The 6,000-nt window shown below is 28.5% G+C and overlaps 1 long non-coding RNA gene across 1 annotated transcript in view; it reads left to right on the forward strand.

The window, feature by feature from the left end:
- LOC132932163 (uncharacterized) overlaps positions 1-4,931 on the forward strand; it is a 40,196-nt gene extending 35,265 nt beyond the window's left edge. Inside the window, exon 3 of the long non-coding RNA XR_009662825.1 lies at positions 3,139-4,931. This is a non-coding gene — a long non-coding RNA (uncharacterized LOC132932163). The remainder of the gene's footprint in view (positions 1-3,138) is intronic.
- Positions 4,932-6,000: the final 1,069 nt, after the last annotated feature.

Here is a 6,000-nt window from a genome sequence, read left to right on the forward strand (position 1 = left end):
TATTATCTATGATGTAGGTATAATGAAGAGCCTACGAAGCTATGAGTTTTTGACAAAGGTGTTTACTATTTAAATATAATACGTTATATCATAAAACCTTAGTACAAAAATAGACATTTTTTTTCCAATCATATAATAATATCATATTTGTTTTCGTCTTTGGTTCGTCCGATAATTATTACCATTTTACATATTCGTTGGTGATATTCTAACATGATATACTCATGTTATTATGACGTGGTAAATTATTTTAACTGCAGAAACTCATTATTTCGACAAAATTTAGTTTTACATTTTTATTTGGAAGTATGCATTATTTGAAAAACTAAGTTTCATACACATTTATAACATGGATTCTACAATTCTACAATCAGTTATTGAATGTTTATGTTTAACTTTGAAACCGCTAAAAACTTATGATATTTAAATTCTGACCTATATTTAATTAATTATTCGTTCAAAATGTATGTCGATGTACGATAAAACTATTAAATATTGATAATTTTAATGAAACGAATACCTTTGAGGCCATTATGTAAGCTTGGAAAATTTGGCTTTTATGATATATTATTTATATTTTTTATTTTAAAACCATGTAGTAAAAAAAAAATACTTAGAAATAATGTATATTTTGCGAAGTATTTAATGAAATAAAAATTGTCTACAAGGCGCTATCAAAAGTATTTTGTTTTTGGTAAAACAGTTACGTTACTCAGTTGTCGTAAGAAATTAATTTGATTACAATAGCTATTATAATATTTTTGTATGGAATAATAAGCGAAAATTGCATTTATAAATTTGAATACAAAAAGAGACTTTGCTTTGAAATGTCAAACTATTCTTAAAGTTCCCATTTTATTTTTTGCCCGTCTTAACTTTAGTAATATTCTAATGTATATTTTGTCTTTATCTTGTTTTTATAGGATTCTGTGTAAAATAAACAATCCACGAGTTGTACAGTTTAAAATTAATGGCTAGAAGTCCGTGAGAACATTGTAACAGTCAAAAGAATAATATTAAACATTCTATTTTAAACACTGTTAATGATTGAAATCTTTGAAATCATTCAACAGCACTTACTGAAATAGTAGTTTATTCAAATGAAATTTTACATTTTATATGTTTTACATTATTTGTATTAAAATAAATTAGGAATTATAGGAATCCCATCAATTTTTCAAATGTAATTAATAATTTCCCAACGCATATATGTATTTAATAATCTGCAATTTATTTGCATCATGTATGCAAATAGTATAAACGAATCTACTAAGTGATGTGTTAATATGCTGTAAGACGTCAAAAGCCGATCGAAACTATTATACGGAGATATTTTTGTAAATAGACATATTTTAACAAATATTCAAAATGGATTAATATAGATATTTCTAGTATACTCGATATAACATAAAAAAAAAAAAAAAAACATATTACTTATAGAACTTATTTATCATAGTAAGCAAACATACACATTAAAAATCGTCGTGCTGTATTGAAAACATATCTTTTACACTTAAAAAAATATTGAACATAATACCATACACATTAAAACGCGCTCGACTTCATTGATAGTAAATTTGTTTAATGTATTATATATTTTTTAAACGCTTGAAAAAACATCTTCGTCGGATTTAAATCTATGGACTGCGTATTTTTCAATGAAATTTTTGGTTTGTTGCGTACCCGGTTTCAAGGCTCTCATTTGAATATTTTAAATCGTATTTAATTTTCTTTTAAATTTAATACGAAACATAAACGTATTTACATTATATATAGATAATATAACTAGCTAATCCTGCAGGGCATTGAACGTTATAAATTCATTTCCTATGGATTTACACCTTTTTTAACTCTGTTAAATGTCAATATTGGATACAAAAATATAGTTACTTGGGTTATTTCAATAAAATAATATAATTTAAAGGATTAAAATTGTATCAAATGATGATAAATATTTTATTTTCTGTAGCCAACAATTTATATACAAATAAAATATATATATATATATATATATGTATAGTTTTTTGTAAATAGTATATTTTTTATTCAGTATATTTAACATGTGTCTGTTAAAATAAATAATTAACAAAATTAGCTTGTTATGTCATTAAAAATCTTGCTGAATCTATTGGTGAGAGTTATACGAAAATCGATGAAAACTGTAGATGTACTGTAATCATAATCCGTTTTAGATTTGATTTTATATAGTAGATATATGTATAGCTGATGCTGCACTGCGTTTCACGAGATAGATCAAATTTCAATGGATTTACACTTTTTTAAACTCCGTTAAACATACTAAGCTATAAATATTATTAACACTTTGATTTGGGTTGTTTCAAATTTTCGATCATATATAAGATACAGGTGTCTATCTGATTATAATAATAGCTATTATTTGTTTCTGTAACCGATACCAAAAAATCTCTGTGTAAATCTTTCGTTAAAACGCATAAAATAAAAATTTGGCTTTGAGGTGCACATCTCCCGATAATGATTACATTTTATGTATCGATTTTCAGATCCATGAGTGTGCCAGACTTTGCTGTGAATCGCGTACATACACACACACACACACACACAATCATTGCCTTTTATTTATTTATTTTTATGTCAAGAGAGGTGCAGCTGAATACTATTTATCTCTGCGATTATGGTTAGGACATGACGTGTGTGTTGCTAAAATTCCCAGGTGGTCACACCATTCGGGAAATATCAACGAAGCCGTTCGTTTAACACCAGCGCCGTCGTGCAATCGGTGCGTCCACTGCGCCACGCCATGTCCCATTGCTTTTTACTATTATTGTTAATATATCTATAAATACCTACATCTTAGTTAACTCATTTTTTTTTACATTTTTTTAACGCTTAATTAATGGCATCTATTAAGCAATAAATTATAATCGAAGAGTGATGGCAATACTGCTAGCCGCAGATTTACTAATAAACATTGTAGACGTACTGATAATAGGAATAGGCGACTGACAATAAATTGATGATTTGCAAGATTTTAGTTAAAACGATTTTTTAGTTATATATTTGAACATAATGCGAATATCGAAGTGACTAAAATGTTGTGAATTTCCAATAATATACATGTAAATTAATTTGAAAACATACCTTTGACTTTTTTTACAGTTAACAATTCTACACTCCCGGCTCGTGTGACCGATTGCCGTTTGCAATACCGATTCATTACAGTCGCTAAAAGTGACGCGCGAGTGTAAAATTTACGAAAACAGCAATTCAATTAACACGGTATTATTACAGCTGAACAAACTGTAAATTGGATCTGCTGCACTCGACCGCCACTCCGGCGGGCACCACTATATTCGGCGGAGCGACCAGGAATATTGTGGTTTCAACGTATTCAATGGAACCGATGCACAAATTATGAGTAATGCAACCGTGTGGATTGTATAACAGTCGCGGAAAATACTATCCGAGATAATTTAATATCTACAGTATACACGCACAGTGTTATGGGTCATCGCGACCTACGTTTAGTGCACGCCCGTGTGGAGTATACAACTCGGCACAGTGCGATTTTCAACGCTGTTACACTGTGTGTCATATGGATGAACGTGCGTGTTGGAAATCGTCGGACGAATAATTATTTTATTCGTAATTATATTTTATTGTCGGACAGAATATTTTGATGATGCACCGTTTCGCGCCGTTAAGGCACGATACAAATTATTCAAATTAATTCTTGCATAGTCTGTATCTATACTTAATATTATAAATAGGAAACATTTAATTGTTTGTATTGAATAGGCTCCGAAACTGCTGAACCGGTTTGAATGAAATTTGGTACATAGATAGTTTAGGCACTGAGAAAGGACATAGGCTACTTTTTAATACCAAAAAAGGGCTGCAAGGGGTTGAAATAGGGGATGGTATATATTATAACAAAACTAATTTTAAAAAATTAAAAAAAAAAAAAGTAATTAGACATATTTTTAGTATCCTAGAACCGCTTAGAAGAAATTTAATAACAAATATTATTAAACAATTAAAAAATACATATGTCTATAGCTTTTACCACCTTAGAGGTGGAATATTGAAAAATCCTTTCTTAATGCATCCCCCTACATTGCTTAAGGAACCTCTGTACAAAATTTCAAATCTCTAGACCCAGTGGTTCGGTCTGAGCGTTAATGAGTGAATTACTAAATAGATAACAACAAAAAAAAAAAAAAAGTAAATAAATTACTTTAGAGTAACTTTTTGATAAAGTTTTACTGAAAAATGAAAATATGTTTTTCCTTTGTGGAGTCATAAAAATACATGCAACTATTGGATAGGGTCGACTGAAATTTTGTATTAAACTAATAAATATATATTAGTACATTCTAAATAATAACGCCGCTGCCGTCTGACGTATTTCACTTCCATTGCATCTTGCGACTATTAAACACGTATTTATTCGAATACACTTTGAAAACCGTTTGATCAACGTGAGCTTCACACACTATTCACTCGTCTAATACACGGGCAACGTCGATTTGATTGTTTTTATTGAATAGGCTCCGACTGTTATCGTTATCGTGGTGGCGTGTGTGTATATTTTGTGTTGTGTATATATATATATATATGTATTTATTACTATTCAAACAAACAATCAAATTTTTTCTTTTTACAATATTAGTGTAGATTAGTGTCGGCGCACACTCACACACAATACATTACACTCGGAATTCACCTGATGAGGTGACTTTCCAACGAACGTCGTTTTGCCCGGGCAACGCTTGGTGGGACAATTAGTATTATATATAGGTAATTTAACTGTCTGAACATTTCCATAAATTATAATAATCGTGAAAATATTGGTTCGATATTTTTATTCAATAACCTGCAGTTTTAGTAAAAAATCTGCTTCAAAGTTATTATCAAGTTATAATTAATAATATTTACTGTTCTATGTATATTGTATATTTAAATATATTTTTTTAATAAACACTTTGATGACCATTTTTTTTATTGTATTATTATTATTAGTCTCGATTAGGATTGGCACTCTCCTCCCGGAAATTGTATAGTATTTTCGGGGAAGGGAATATTATTGAGAATTTTCAGAAAGTTATAAGAACGGGATCGTTCCTGGGAACTAGGAATGTAAAAAAGTTAAAACGTACATTTTTATAAATAATTTTTCCTTTTATAATATGTACTTAATTATATTTTTCAGTGAAATTATATTTCAAAATAGTATATTTTGTTGTAATAAATAAACGATATTCATGCCGAAATAAATAACTTAGGTAAATGCAAATCATTCCAATATTATTGTAAACCTGAGTATTATTGGTCTCTTAGACATTAATTACTATAATGCGTCACAATATAACCACAGAAATTTTGTGGTACTATTGCCATTTTGTGGTACAACCGCTATTATCGTTGTGATAAGCAAACCTACGTAGATATTATAATTTACCAGATATTATTAAGCAAATGTTTCTCTTATTTTAGTCAATACTTTATGTAAACTTCTTAAATTTACTAATTTACATGCATGATAATTCCTCCATTCTTAGCTGACACAGTGTAATATATCTATTATTTTAATTATTGCATATTATATTTTAAAGATTAAACTAAAAAATAAATTTCAATTATTTTTTAATTTTACAATATTTAAACAAAAGTTTAAAAATTGAATTTTAAATAAAGATTGTCTAGAATGATCGATACATTTATATTTGATTGAAGTAGCATAATAACATATCACGATACTAAGAATCTTGTTGTATCTATAATTAACAACAGTTTTATGAACATCGGCGGAAAGCTAATGATTTTGGTCATCGGTTTTAGACTTTTGAATTTATATAGCCGCGGATACATGTAATAATATTATAACTTACTGATGCTGTACGGCGTTTTACGTGACAGATAAAATTCCAGTACATCAATATATCAATTTTGAATACCAGGATACCAAATAAGTACTTTATTATACTGAATACAAATAATATGTTGTAATGGTTTACTTTA

Source organism: Rhopalosiphum padi, chromosome 1, assembly GCF_020882245.1.
Source record: "Rhopalosiphum padi isolate XX-2018 chromosome 1, ASM2088224v1, whole genome shotgun sequence".
Lineage (NCBI taxonomy): Eukaryota > Metazoa > Arthropoda > Insecta > Hemiptera > Aphididae > Rhopalosiphum > Rhopalosiphum padi.